The sequence below is a fragment of the Nicotiana tomentosiformis genome, chromosome 11, assembly GCF_000390325.3.
Source record: "Nicotiana tomentosiformis chromosome 11, ASM39032v3, whole genome shotgun sequence".
In the NCBI taxonomy this organism is placed as follows: domain Eukaryota; kingdom Viridiplantae; phylum Streptophyta; class Magnoliopsida; order Solanales; family Solanaceae; genus Nicotiana; species Nicotiana tomentosiformis.
Genome location: NC_090822.1, coordinates 70,518,013 through 70,534,698, shown reverse-complemented (window position 1 = coordinate 70,534,698; position 16,686 = coordinate 70,518,013).

The following is a 16,686-nucleotide window of genomic DNA, read 5'->3' as shown; positions in this document are numbered from 1 at the left end:
CAATCTCAATATATTGAGCCTTCTAATATAATATAATTATTCTTAAAATAACAAAACATACCTAGTGTGATTAGACAAGTGAGTAAGGTGTATGCAGACCTTACCTCTACCTTGTTTGAGATAGAAAAACTATTTTCGATCTCAAGAAAAAAAAGTCTAAACATGTTCGAAAAACATAAGAGTAAAAAGATGTGACAAAAATACTAAAAAAAAAAGAAAAAAAAAGTATTGATGGCAAAGAGTAAAGAGAATCAAAGTAAAAGAAACAATAGTAATAATAAAATTGAAGAATAAGATAATACCAGAATACTAAAAATAGTGCTGATAAATATAAGAGGCAACAGATGTTAGTAAATCTATTCAAAAAATAGAAAATCTGAGAAGCACAGAAATGTTAGTTTAATAAACAAAACACAAAATAATTTCGAGCCCACAAGTTGCTTGTGTGTCCTTAAGGAATTTAATCCTCTCACAGTTGCCTAAAGTTTTGGATTAATTCCTACTAGGATAGAACGGAATAACTATTATGTAATACTTGCAATTGAAATTACAGAACTGCAGTGAACTCAAAAGACGAAGCAAATCGCACTTGACACTTATGTTTGTTTTAAAAACAATGCAAAGAAAAGAGAAAAGATTTCAGAATTTTTGTGTGTATAAAAATGAGACAAGGACTCTAAATTATAAGCGATGAAAGAGTGAGATGGAGAGGTGCCACCTAAAAGGCGTCTCTTCTATTTCCCATTCACACCATTTTAAAAAAAATCTAAGAATCCTCCACATGAATGGGGAATAACAATATGTATAAAAATATCACGACCCAAAATTCACCAAATATTGTGATGACACCTAACCCAACCAGTTAGGTAAGCCAAGCAACAATCAGCACAACTCTAATGAAATAAAAATAGTCAAGAAACAAAATAACTGATTTTTTCCGTACAATATCACAAAAACTGGTAGTACAAGTCATGAGCCACTAAGATTTAGATTTACAAAGCTGGTATGACAATAAATACAATATTTGTTTGTAATATAGATAAACAAAATACGAATCTAAAACTACAATGGACAAATGGTAGCTATATCCGAAAAGCAGATATATCTTCAATGCCATCTCTTGCCATACACAACAACATCAGCTACAAGATCTGCACACAAGGTACAAAAGTGTAGTATGAGTATAACCGGCCTCATGTATTTAATAAGTAACAAACCTAACCTCAGACTGAAAGCAGTGATGAGCTCGGAAGAAGGTCAGTGTCCAACACTCAATAAGTAACAAACCTAACCTCATACTGAAAGCAGTGATGAGTGATCTCGTCTAAGATCACACCTCAATTCGAGGTTATGAAAACGGTCGATGCAATAATAGTACCCAACAAGAGTCAGGGTCGAATTTCACAGGGAGCTATATGTATGGGAGTTAGTAGTATATATCTTAGCGTGTGCGTTTGTATATCTAAATTTGCACTTCCGCAAAAATTGGTTGTTTTAAAGTTTAATCTAAACTACAATTACAATTTAAGAAATAAAACTAGAAGATTGTTTTTGTTGTTTTTCAAATGTTGTTAAAGGCCTAGGGCTATGACCTTCGCCTAGGTGTTTGCCTAATAGGTTGTAAACTTTAAAACTTGTTTTATTGGTCGGGGTGTATTATAGCTATCAACACTCGGTTACCCACTCAATACCTCTCGGTCAGAGAGTGAGTTTGCCCAATTTGACTTTCTCAAGTCCAAATGGGTATTGAATAAAATGGTTGATAAATAGCTCAAGTCGGATTTTACTATATCTAGGTTCAATGCTTTAATTGGGCTTATCAATCTCTCGATTGACCCAATTTCTTGCTAGCCAAGTTTTTCTAGACTAAGTCTCTCTTTCTCAAGTAGAGACCAAGTCAACTAGGCATGAACTAATGTTTGCAATCATTAATTCTTCAAATCAAAGCAAGAACAAGGCTAAATAATAAACACTCAACCATAAACAAGCAATAAATCAAACACCCATTAAATTTACATACTGGGGTTGGGTCACACCCTTAGTAAAAATCTAGCTACTCATACTTAAAATGGAAGAATTAGGAGACGAAATGATAATTAAACCCATATTGCTAATTAAATTGATAAACTCTATATTAAAGAAGCTTAAAATAGCAAAAACTACTAAAAAGAGTAAAAGGAACCGTCTACTATAGCAGCTAATGTCAAAAGTTGACCTAAAAGTGAAACTCTTCTATTTATACAAGGCTAGAAATTTCGGATAAAAATGCCCTTTCGGAGGTTCTGCGGCCGCACAATTCCATGTGCGGTCCGCACTTTTCTTCAGCTTGATAGAGTAGGAAGTCTGCGACTGCATAATTCTAAATTGCGGCCGTACTGCATTCTTTCTGCAGTCTGCAGAATAGTAACTGCGGCCGCACCTTGCTCTTCTGTGGTCCGCATAATTGTAACTGTGGCCGCACAACTCTTCTTCTGCGGCCGCACAATAATTTAGCGGTCTACACTTTTGGTAGACTTGAAATGCAGGTTCTCTAAACTTTTCTCTGACCCAGCTTCTGTGGCCACATAATTCATGTACGGACCGCACTTTGCACCAATCTCTGATGGGTTATTCTTCACAACCTGCGGCCGCATATGATATTCTCTGGTTCACATTTCTAAGCTTTTGTGCCTTTTTTGTCCTTGAGTTCAGATTACTCCTTCTTGAGTTGGATTTCATCTCAGAGACTTATCTTCCAATATTCCTACAATGAAGCACATTTCATCAGTTTTCAGGAACACAATTAAACATTTTTGGACTAAAACAAAAGCTAAAGGGCGCTAATAAGTAGTCAAAATCCCCACTTATCAACTCCCCCAAACTTAAGCTTTTACTTGTCCTCAAGCAAATAAAGTAATTCCCACCTCCACAGCTTAAGAGCTATTCCAGCTAATTAAAGGTGAGTCATTTACTCATCAATTGGGACCAACAATTACCCACACCACTTATGAATTATCAACAAGAGTTGACTTTATTCATCAAGGAGGCTCGCTTTTTTATGTAGGTAATTATGGATCCCAAACTCCTCCTCCTCTACTCTCCGTTTGCCTACCTCACTTAAGAATTTAGCACTCAATCCAAAGATTTGTGAAAGGTTCGCTCATCTCTCTCAAAAAAATATCGCAAGTACGGCTTTAATTACCATAGGCTTGCCCCTCATGTAAATCACCACAAATGTTAGCTCACTTGACTTGAAATCACGTAGGGCTTTTTCAGAATGTAATGAAGGATTTTGGACTAAGGTATCTTTCCTTAAGCACTTTATTTTATTTTTTCGGCTCATGCTTTGCCAATTCTTTGAGGCATTTTAGTTTCCGTAGGGGAAGTAGAGAGACTTAACATCACTCTTTCTTGGTCCTGATATTCATTTTTCTCCTTCTCTGATTTCTCCATGCTTTGCATTATTACTTTTCCTTGAATCCCTTTTAACTCTTCAACTTATTCACTTTCCTTTTGCATTTTTCTTTTTGTTCTTTCTTTTTCTTGCCTTTCCTTTCCTTCATTTATTTTCTCTTTTGTGCCTTGATACCTTTTTCAAACTCCTCGTCTCTCCCCCAAACTTATGTTTTTAGCCAATTGTTTCACAAGAGTGTTAAGGAAATATCGGGTGCCAAGAGAGGGTCACGACAAAAAAGGTAAAGGCTTGTACCATGGTTATCAAATGAGAACGGTTTTAGGCTCAAATGGGTTGACTAGGGATAACAACATTGTTGGGCAATGGAAAACTTCAAGTAGGTCAAGGAGAGCTTAAATCACTTCTCAAGACAAGCAAAACTTAAAATTTCTCCTAGAAACACATTCGGGGCTAGTTCTAGACCATTAGCACGGGTACTTGGACTTCAAACAACAACATCTCACCTCTAACGCAGCTGGATTGTTAAAGAGGATAGAGTCGAGGGTCCACAACGATCATATTCAAGATTGAAAATCATTATGGTTCGATTGAACCACTCGATGATTGTCTAAGTCAGCACAAGAGTCACAAGGTCATTAACTAGAGCTATTTCTTTCCAAAAACCTTGTTTTAAACTATAAGCACAAAGTTAAGTGTGTTGGTACTAAGTGACGCATGTTTGACTCTTCAAGTATACCTCAATTAGATCTTTTTTTATTCATTACTACTACTATTATTACCTAAATACAAAAAATGGACTCAATCCCTTAAGAAGGTTGTCACACCATCCATCGTTGGGAAGAGCCACCCGGTTCACAAAAACACCACCTTTGGAAAGAACCGTGGCATTAAGAAAACCAAAGGCTTATTATCCATTAAGACATAAAAAGAAGCTATTAAATCAATAAGAAGCTACTAATTCAACAAGAAGACAAACATAAAGATAAAGAAGCTATAAAACAAAAAAAACTATTGAAAGCTAAACGAATATACATAATGAAAGATACGAGGGAATATATACATAGTGAAAAAGAAGGAGAAAATAGTAATAAGTTAATTACATGCCAAATGTCTCATAGTTATCAAACTACAGAATCATCAGAATCTCAAAAAAACTCCACCCCCCAAATAAAACTAAGCATTGTCCCCAATGCTTAACAACATAAGAGTAAAAGAAGGGTGAGATTGAAGAAAACTCCCTATGGCTCTGTGGCCATCTCTGTGTCCCCACCAGTGGCACCGACCTCAGCCTCATCAAATTGGATTTCATCATCCTCAAGTCCGGGAGTGGCTGGGTTGGTGAACATCTGACGTACTGCCTCAGCAATGTCAGCATCAGTGTCTGGCTCCTCAGACTGTCCAGTTGGTGCTGTAGGTGCTATAGGATCTGGGCCTGGGTGGTGCAGGTCTATCAGCATATCAAATGGAATGTCTCCGGCTGCTGCAATCTTGGTAAACTGTCGCCGGAGCTTGTCCACTGACTTCCATTTGATATCAGTGGATTATGACACCACCTCTTTCTTCTTGGACCTCTCAAAGCCGGCAACGACAGTATCACCCCTCGGCCATCATCCGAAATATCGTCAACAGTAGCTACTGGTGCCTCAGGGATAGGTGTAGAAGAGGGCTCTAAAGCTTGACTTGCACTCTCCGAACCTTCGGAAGTGCTATGTAAGGAGGAAGGCTCGTCCCGGAGTTGATACCTTCCCTATGGCTGCTGTGGCTGTGATTAGACTGCAGGCTGCTCTTGCACTGAGCCGCCCTCCAATGCTTCCTGAGATTGGTCATATGAACTAGATTCGGAGGGCTCGGGGTGTCTTCCTCGGCCTGCTATAATGTTTTTGGTGATTATCTTCTGGAGAGAGAGGGGTATAGTTCTTTTGCGGCCTTTGGAAGGTTCACCCCTCCCCTTTGAAGTGTTACCACGGCCACGAGATCTAACCATTTTCTGTAACAAGCGACAACATCAGCCAGTTGTAGTTCAATTACGAACAGATAGTAAAACATAGTTGAGAATATATTTACAGGGTGGGGAAGTGCGGTCCGCACAATTACAAGTGTGGCCGCAGAAATGGAACTGCTGTCCGCATAATTTTGAGTGCGACCGCAGGATTTAACTGCGATCCATACAATTATGTTTGCGGTCGCACATAGATTTTCCAAAAGTGCCAACTCTCTGATGACAGAGATTAGTCTGTTCTGCGGCCGCACACAGTTTTCTGCAGTTGCGGTAGATTTTTTGCAGTCCGCACAATTTCAAGTGCAGCCGCAGAATCATGCTTGAACCAAGAACTCTATTCTCTACTTCTGCGGACCGCACAATTTCTTGTGCGACTGCAGATTTCAAAAACAAAACGATCAGACTTCTAGGGGTTTCAAGTTTTGCACAGATTCAACATGGTATTAACAATTAAACATGCCAATCAATTTAGCCAGTTCCCATAAAGCAATTAGATATTGAAATTGTGCGGCCGCAGATTTCAAAAACAAAACGATCAGACTTCTAGGGTTTTCAAGTTTTGCACAGATTCAACATGGTATTAACAATTAAGCATGCCAATCAATTTAGCCAGCTCCCATAAAGCAATTAGATATTGACCCATTACAGATTAAACCCCACATGGTAGTAAAATTGAAATCTATTGACAAATGGCCTAAATCTACCTAGCAAATTATAAATTTAAGTAAAAGCTGAAAAATTCTATGAGAAATTAAGCATACCAGATATGAAAGAGTGCAACTAAATGATCACTGATGTGGATGGATTGTGGCAGATGATTGAACAGATGATTTTCAAGTTTTAGAATTTAGAGTGCTCAGAGAGGGTAAAACTTAGTATTGTAGCCTTAGGCTACTATTTATACTTAGACGGGTTGGCTTGAGGAATAAAGGAGGAGTGCGGCTGCAGAATTCCCTCTGTGGTCCGCACTCTATTACCTGAAGGCTCAAAATCCTTTGCTGATCTGCGGTCTGCACAATTTGGGGTGCGACCGCAGATTTTGACTGCGGACCGTAAAATTTGATGTGCGGCCGCAAATTGGTCATTTTTCTGACAGACCAAACTTCAGAGAGTTTGCACTTTGACATCTCAATTTGTGCGGTCCACATAAGAATTGTGCGACCACAGTTCCCTTCTGCTATAGCATTCAAAATTGTGCGGTCCGCATAATAAATGTGTAGTCCGCACTTTTTCTACAATTAGCCAATTTTCTGAGCACAGTTCCTGTAAAGCACACTCATTCCTGCAACACACTTCAAATCCAGTTAACATAAAATAATACCTATCTTCAAAAGAAGGAAAGGAAAAGAAAATATGGGTTGCCTCCCAAGAAGCGCCTGATGTAACGTCGCGGCACGACGCAAATTACCATCACTTCAAATGAATAACTGCCACCATGTGGCCATCATCATCTTGTCCCAAATAATGCTTCACCCGGTGACCATTGATTCGGAATACCTCATCAATTTTGTTCTTCAAGTCTAATGCACCAAAAGGTGTCATACCCACAATTTCAAAGGTACTGCTCCATTTGGATTTCAGCTTTCCAGGAAACATCTTCAATCGTGAGTTGAACAACAAAACAAGATCGCCCACCTTGAACTCCTTGTTTCAGATGTATTTATCATGAAGGTAATTCATTCTGTCTTTGTACAAGGACAAACTTGCATATGCATGATACCGAAACTCATCCAATTCATTCAAATGTGCAACCCGCAAGTTAGCAGCTGCATCCCAATGAAGATTCAACTTCTTTAAAGCCCACATGGATTTGTGCTCAAGTTCCACTGGAAGATGACAGGCTTTGCCAAACACCAACCGGTATGGAGACATCCCGATAGGAGTTTTGAAAGTAGTCCGATAAGCCCATAGTGCATCATCAAGCTTCTTTGACCAATCCGTCTGGTTAGCATTCACTGTTTTGGACAAGATGCTCTTTATCTCCTGGTTGGAGACTTCCACTTGACCGCTAGCTTGAGGATGGTAGGGAATCATAACTTTATGAGTGACACCATACTTGCTAAGAAAAGTGTCAAAAGCCTGATTGAAAAAATAAGACTCTCATCGCTTATGATAGCTCGCGGAGTACCAAATCTTGAGAAAATATTCTTCTTCAAGAATGCCACCACACTCCTTGATTCATTATTGTGTAGAGTAACATTCTCAACCTATTTAGACACATAATCAACCGCGACCAAGATGTTGGTGTTTCCACAAGAACTCACAAAAGGACCCATGAAGTCAATAACCCACATATCAAAGATATCGATCTCCAAAATGGTAGTGAGAGGCATTTTATTCTTCTTCGAGATTCCATCAGCCCATTGGCATTCATCACATATTTTCACCATATTACTTGCATCTTTGTAGAGAGTGGGCTAATAAAAACCACAACTTAGCACTTTAGCCGTCGTTCTTGCTCCGCCATGGTGACCACCATAAGGCGAAGAATGGCAAGCCTCAAGAATAATATTTTGCTCTTCATCCGGTATACATCTTCTAATTATCCCATCCATGCAAATACGGAAGAGGTAAGGCTCGTCCCAATAATAATCTTGATAATCCCGTTTTAGCTTCTTCCTTTGATTTCAAGAGAACTCATCCGGGATGATTCCACACACAAGGAAGTTTGCTAGAACGGCGAACCATAGCACCTCCTTCATTGAAATGGCCAAGAGTTGCTCATCGGGGAAGGAGTCATTGATTTCAAGGCCATCATGCGGCCTCCCCTCCTCCTCCAAACGAGACAAGTAGTCCGCCACTTGATTTTCACTCCCTTTCCGATCTTGAATGTCAATATCAAACTATTTCAACAATAGCACCCATCTCATCAACCCAGCTTTTGAATATTTCTTGCTCATAAGATAATGAAGTGCAGCATGGTCCATATGAACACTATCCTTTGTACCCATCTAGTACGGGCGGAACTTCTTAATTGCAAATACAATGGCAAGGAGATCTTTCTCTGTAACAGTGTAATTGACTTGGGGCATCATTCATGGTCTTACTAGCATAGTAGACCAGATGAAAAATCTTGTTGATATGTTTCCCCAAAACTGCTCCAACCGCTACATCACTAGCATCACACATGAGCTCAAAAGGAATACTCCAATTAGGAGCGGTGATAATGGGAGTAGTAGTCAACTTGAACTTTAGCAATTCAAAGGATCTCATTAAATCATCATTGAAGTGAAATTTTGCATCTTTCTCTAAAAGCTTGCACAAGGGGTTCACCACTTTGAAAAAATCCTTTATGAAGCGCCGGTAGAACCCCGCGTGCCCAAGAAACTTCTCACACCTTTCACTGATGTTGGAGGTGGAAGTTTAGAAATCACATCTATCTTTGCCTTGTCGACCTCAATGCCCTTCTTTGAAATTTTGTGGCCAAGGACAATGCCCCCCTTGACCATGAAATGGCATTTCTCCCAATTCAACACCAAGTTTGTTTCTTCACACCTTGCCAATACTTTATCCAAATTTGCCAAGCAATCATCAAAGGAATCCCCGACTACCGAAAAGTCATCCATGAAGACTTCAAGGTAGTCCTCTACAATATCCGTAAAGATCTCTATCATACACCGTTGAAAAGTTGTCGGTTCATTGCATAAGCCAAATGGCATCCACTTGAAAGCGAAAGTGCCATAGGGACAAGTGAAAGTTGTTTTCTCTTGATCTTCCAGGGCAATAAGGATTTGGTTGTACCCCAAATATCCATCTAGAAAATAATAGAAAGCACGGTCGACCAACCTATCAAGCATTTGGTCAAGAAAGGAGAGTGGGAAATGGTCTTTCCTTGTGACTTTGTTTTGATTCTGATGGTCCATACACACTCTCCATGCGGTCACCGTTCTTGTTGGAATCAACTCGTTCTTATTATTGGTGACCACAGTTATGGCCCCTTCTTTGGAACACATTGCACCGGAGAAGTCCACGAATTGTCAGAAATGAGGTAGACAACTCCAACATCTTACCACTTGATGATCTCCTTTTTGACCACGTCCTGCATGGATTCATTGAGTCTCCTTTGATGTTCAATTGATGGTTTGGCATCTTCCTCCAAGTTAATCTTGTGCATGCAAAATGCAGGGCTTATTCCCCAAATATCCACCAAAGTCCACCCAATAGCTTTCTTCCTTTTGTAGAGCATCACCAATGTCGAGTTAACCTGTACGTTAGTCAAATAAGAGGAAAGAATAACCGGTAAAGTAGAACAAGGGCCAAGAAATTCATACCTAAGATATGGAGGCAATGGCTTCAACTCCAAGATAGGAGGCTCTTCAATTGAAGGCTTTGTAGGAGGAGTTTTCCTATTCCCAAGATCCAAGGAGAGTTTTCGGGGTGCATAGTTGTACGACTCCATTCCTTGCAAAGCATTAGCATATTCCATGAAGCCATCCATCTCGTCATCATCAAAATTGAGCAAGACAGACTTCAACATATCACCTACATTAGTCGTTGCACTTGTATCATCATAATCATATCGGTCACCAAGTCCACGAAAGAACAAACTTCATTGCTATTCGGTTGGCTCATAGATTTGCGCATATGGAACACCACCTTTTCATCACCCACCCGGAAAATGAGTTCTCCGACTTTCACATCAACAAGAGCCTTCCCCGTAACAAGGAAAGGTCTACCAAGAATAATTGGCATCTCATAGTCCACTTCACAATCAAGAATAACAAAATTCGCCGGGAGAATGAACTTGTCAACTAGAACCAATACATATTCAATCACCCCCAATGGTCTCTTTATTGTACGATCGACCATTTGTAATCTCATAGATGTGGGTCTTGGTTGCCCAATTCCCAATGACTTGAAAACTGAATAGGGCATCAAATCGATACTTGTCCAAAGATCACAAGGAGCTTTGGCAAACTTGTCACTTCCAATGGTGCAAGGGATTGTGAAATCAACGGGATCTTCCAACTTATGAGCCATCGAATGCAAAATTGCATTCACTTGGTGAGTGACTTTTATAGTTTCAAAATTCATCGACCGCTTCTTTGTCACCAAGTCCTTCATAAACTTTGCATATCCGGGCATTTGCTCCAAGGCTTCAACTAACGGCATATTTATTGAGAGACTCTTCATCATATCAATGAACTTTTTAAATTGATTCTCGTCATTTTTCGTGGCGAGCCTTTGAATATATAGAGGAGGTGGCTTAGGCAATGGTGCCTTAGCCTTTTGCACTAACGGTTCCGGTATGTCAATAATATGCTCCCTAGATGGGTTCACTTCCTCTTGAGTCTCGTCCACCGTGTCATCATTATCAATCTGCACTTGATCATTAGCTTGCACTACATTGGTTGGGATCTCCTCTTCTTCTACCACTTACTCATCATCCGCAAGTTGCCTTTGACTTGAGGTGGATACATTCCCACCTCTTCCATTTCTTGTAGTAACGACCATGTCATGCCATGGCATGCGTATTGTTCCCACCTTTAGGGTTCACCACTGTGTCACTTGGTAGTGACCCCTTAGGACGAGAATTTAGAGCTTGAGAGATTTGACCCATTTGCACCTCTAGATTGCGGATCGATGTGTTGTGTGAAGCAAGTTGGGCATCAGAATCGGCATTCTTCTCCATCATTTGTTTGAACATGTTCTCAATATGGCCCATTTCATTGTTGGAAGAACTAGAACAATGGGAAGGTATAAGGGGGTGGGTTGCTCGATTGTTGAGACATCGGGGGCCTTTGAAAATCCGACCCCCGATTTCCTTGATTATTGTTCCACTCCCGCCTTGGTTGTTGCCTCCCCAATTGCCTTGGTTATTATTGTTATGCCAATTTCCTTGGTTATTGCTCCCACTTCAATTGTTTTGATTGTTGTTATTCCAATTGCCTTGATTGTTTCCACCACTCCAATTACCTTGATTTTGAGAATTCCAATTGCCTTGATTGTTTGAAGGTCTCCATTGTTGTTGACTAGGGCCTTGGAAGTTGTTTCTTTGTCTTGCAAATTGTTCACATATTGGACCTCCTCTTCTTGGTCATTGTAAGATTCATCTTGAGCAAATCCACTATCATCTTACACAAAATTATCCACTCTTCGTTGCACTTGTGGACTTCTTGTTCTTCGCTTGTTCACCATAATATTTACTTCCTCTATTGTATTGACTTGCCTCGGGTTTTGCACTTGTTGAAGTTAATCCTTTGCCAGTTAGTTCATGGTGGTAGTCAACTCGGCTATGGCTTGTCCATGATCATGCAACTATTTGTGAAGGTGAATCACATTGGGGTCACCTTGTGGAACATTATCTCGAGATTTCCACGCCAAAGAAGTATCCGCCATCTCATCCAAGTTATCACATGCCTCCTCATAAGGCATAGTCATGAAGTTCCCACTGGCAAGTTGATTCACTATACATCGGTTGGTTGTATTGATCCCCCGATAGAAAGATTGTTGAATCATGTTCTCCGTCATATCATTGTTGGGGCACTGTTTCACCATTGTTCTATATCTTTCCCATATCTCGTGTAGTGGTTCATTGGGCTCTTACTTGAATGCTAGAATTTCATCCCGAATAATAGCCATGTGCCCGAGACAGAAGTACTTAGAGATAAATTTCTCCGCTAGTTCATCCCAAGTATGAATGGAATGATTTGACAAATGTTCCAACCAATCTAAAGCTTTCTCCCGTAGAGAGAAGGGAAAAATCCTTAGCCTCAAAGCATCCTCGGAGACATTTGTTTGTTTGCTCCCCCAACACGTATCTACGAACCCCTTCAAATGTTTACATGTATTTTGACCCGGTGCAGCAGTGAAGAATCCTCGTTGCTCGAGCAAAGTGAGCATCATGTTAGTTATTTGGAAGTTGCCCGTCCTAATACGGGGAGGGACTATAGCAATTGCACACCCTTCATTCGGCAATACCCGGTCTGGAACCGCTCGTGGTGGAGGTGGGGGCGGAGCGGGTACATTCTCTTAAGGCGGTCGGCCTCGTCTATTGGCTTGAGGTTCAAGAGGACCTCATCCATTTGATCATCCTCAACATCCACATCCCCCATGGCTATGTTTCCGAGATCGTTGTTTCCCATGATTGCACCTACAATACTCACACGTTAGTAACAAGGAAGGAAAAGAAGATATCCCAAAAACAAACCTAAATATATAGCTAACACCGTTTTTAGCTCCCCGGCAACAGCACCAAAAATTGATCTCTTCCAAGTTCACACCTCAACTCGAGGTTATGAAAACGGTCGATGCAATAATAGTACCCAACAAGAGTCAGGGTCGAATACCACAGGGAGCTATATGTATGGGATTTAGTAGTATATATCTTAGCGTGTGAGTTTGTATATCTAAATTTACACTTCCGCAAAAATTTGTTGTTTTAAAGTTTAATCTAAACTAAAATTACAATTTAAGAAATAAAACTAGAAGATTGTTTTTGTTGTTTTTCAAATGTTGTAAAAGGCCTAGGGCTATGACCTTCGCCTAGGTGTTTGCCTAATAGGTTATAAACTTTAAGGCTTATTTTATTGGTCGGGGTGTATTATAGCTGTCAACACTCGGTTACCCACTCAATACCTCTCGGTCAGAGAGTGAGTTTTCCCAATTTGACTTTCTCAAGTCCAAATGGGTATTGAATAAAACGGTTGATAAAAAGCTCAAGTCGGATTTTACTATATCTAGGTTCAGTGCTTTAAGTGGGCTTATCAATCTCTCGATTGACCCAATTTCTTGCTAGCCAAGTTTTCCTAGACTAAGGCTCTCTTTCTCAAGTAGAGACCAAGTCAAATAGGCATGAACTAATATTTTCAACCATTAATTCTTCAAATCAAAGCAAGAACAAGGCTAAATAATAAACACTCAACCATAAACAAGTAATAAATCAAACACCCATTAAATTTATACACTAGGGTTGGGTCACACCCGTAGTGAAAATCTAGCTACTCATACTTAAAATAGAAGAATTAGGAGACGAAATGATAATTAAACCCATATTGCTAATTAAATTGATAAACTCTATATTAAAGAAGCTTAAAATAGCAAAAACTACTAAAAAGAGTAAAAGGAATCGTCTACTATAGTAGCTAATGTCAAAAGTTGACCTAAAAGTGAAACTCTTCTATTTATACAAGGCTAGAAATTTTGGACAAAAGTGCCCTTTCGGAGGTTTTGCGGCCGCACAATTCCATGTGCGGTCCGCAATTTTCTTCAGCTTGACAGGATGGGAAGTCTGCGGCCGCATAATTCTGAATTGCGACCGCACTGCATTCTTTCTGTGATCCGTAGACTTCTGCGACCGCACAATAATTATGCGGTCCGCACTTTTGGTAGACCTTAAATGCAAGTTCTCTGAAGTTTGCTTTGACCCAGCTTCTGCAGCCGCACAATTCATGTGTGGACCGTACATTGCACCAATCTCTGATGGTTTTTTCTTCACAACCTGCGGCCGCAGATGATATTCTGCGATCCGCACTTCTGAGATTTTGTGCCTTTTTTGTCCTTGAGTTCTGATTACTCCTTCTTGAGTTGGATTTCATCTCGGGGACTCATCTTCAAATATTCCTGCAATGAAGCACATTTTATCAGTTTTCGGGAACACAATTAAATGTTTTTCGACTAAAATGAAAGCTAAAGGGCGCTAATAAGTAGTCAAAATCCCCACTTATCAACGAGCTCGGAAGAAGGTTAGTGTCCAACATCAATAATTAATAACAACACATGATATATTGATGATAGTAAAAGTAAACGACTTAAGATATATTGTGATCAACTCGTTCACAAATACAAAAAATTAGACATGCTTTCCATGTATAACAGTCAAAGCCCAATCTTTCTCTGAAATCACTAAAATATGAGTTTAACAAGAAAATTGTGATTTTTCATCCTTTCAACAGCAGATAAGACATTTCATTACCATCTAGTATGAGAAAAAATACATCTTTATACCTACATATCAAGTCAATAACATCACAGTGAAATCATCAAGTATACTCACACTCAGCACACTCAAGGTGCCTATCACATATTCCCCTTACCATCACACACACAACCACACTCAACACTATACGTGTTCCTGTCACAAATGTCCCTCACCATCACACACAACCACACTCAGTACTATATGGGTGCCTGGCACAAATGCCCCTCACCAAAGCACATATATATCATTGTACATGTACTCACTGTAATATCAGACTCCGGAGGAAGCGCTAATCAATAATCAATATAACTATTGCGACATGCAACCCGATCCAAATATCAGTTTTGCGGCGTGCAACTCGATACAAATATTTATCCGTTGCGGCGTGCAACCTGATCCAGATATCAATCCCAATACAGCTCTATAGCCCACATCAGTCATCGACCACTCAAGTCTCAATGGCTCACGTCTCACAGAACTCAGCCCAAACAGTATCGCATATGAAAGGCATCAAAAATATATGATATGACATATAAAATAATGCACAAAGTTAGAGATATAACATGCGAATAAAATATTATGATTGACAATATGACTACCGCTCAAGTCTCAATTAACCACATCTCACGGTACTCAGTACAACAGTAGTACACCTATAAGGCATCAACTACATGTGAGAAATCATAATAAGAATGCACTAAGATAAAGATATCATACACGGATATATCATCATGATTAAGAGTATGTCTACAATTAAGGCAAATAGCTTTAAATAGCAAGAATAACCCTATCATGTCTCAAACAAATAAGCACGTAGCCTAGACATGATTCTAACATGAAGCATAGCTCAAATAGTCTTACACGTAGAGAAAACACGGATGTAATGAGGCATGATAGAAGACAAGTCTCAAAGTAGCTACCCGAATCATGAATGCCCCGGTGTAAGTATACACGCCCATCACCTAGCACGTGCGTCACCCCCAACACATCTCAAGTATCATAGTCCATAGGGATAATTAACCTCAAACCAAGTTTAGATATGTTACTTACCTCGAACAAGCCAAATGCCATCCCAAGCGAATCGACCTCCGAAAGGCTCGAATCTATCCAAAAGCAACTCAAAAATATTAAATAATGCCATAGGAAACAAACCCAAAAGATAAAGGTCGAATCTTTAATCAAATACTCAAAGCCAACCTAGACCCGAACTCCGGTACCTGACAAAACTCACAAATTCCTCTAACCCATTCAAATACGAGTCCAAATATATAATTCGTTTCCAAATCCAACCTTATATTCATGTTCAAAACCCCAAAATTTATTCTCTTAAGTTCAAGTCAAAACCCCCTAATTTCTTATTTTTAAATCCTTGATTTAGGTATAATAATCCACGGAAAATTAAAATGTATAATCAAAACAAAGTAAAATTACTTACTCTCATGATTTTGGTATTTATCTCCTCCAAAATAGCCTTACTTGTACTCCAAGAACTCAAAAGGTGAAAAACAATAAACTCAAAATCCTGAAATTAGATATTTTAAAGCCCTTCCAGTCGTCCTTCTTCGCGATCACGGTCACCAACCTGGCGATCGCGATTCCAAAAATGTCCAACACAATTTTTTCCTTCGCGATCGTGGCCATGAAACCTCGTGATCGCGATGAACAAACTTCATTAAACCTTCCTAAACTCTTTCCAGACAGCCTGTAGTATAATAGTCATAATGTTTGGTATAGAACTCCAAATAACAAATAATTTAATTTTCTAAAAACTAGACACACAGGACTACAACAATCATATTTGGATCACCTCCAAATTCCTTATAGATTACAAGATATAAGCTCCCAAAGTTAGCCGTGTGATAGCAGAAATTTCCTCTTTGCGAACACCAACCTTCCCTCTGCAAACACGATTCAAAAGTCCAATATTGCATTTTACCCTTCACGATCGTGGCCGAGAGTTCCGCAATTGCGTTATACACCATTGTATCCAAAAACCAGCAGCTGAAAAGGGGCTAAAATAGGTCTGAAACTCACACGAGCCTCTCGGGACCCCGTCCAATCATACCAATAAGTCCATATACTTAATCCAAACATATCCAAAGGCTCAAAATGCTACAAATAACATTAAAACCGAGAATTAAATATCAAAACTTATCACGAAACCTTCAAACTCAAGAACTTCAAATATTCACAATCAAGAGTCTAATTCGTACCAAATCAACTCTAAATGAAACCAAACTTTGTACACAAGTTCCAAATGAAACACTTTGTACACAAGTTCCAAATGAAAAAACAGACTTATTCAAAGTCCCGGAATATCAATCCAAACCCAATATCTACAAAGTCAGCTCATGGTCAAACTTATAAAATTTT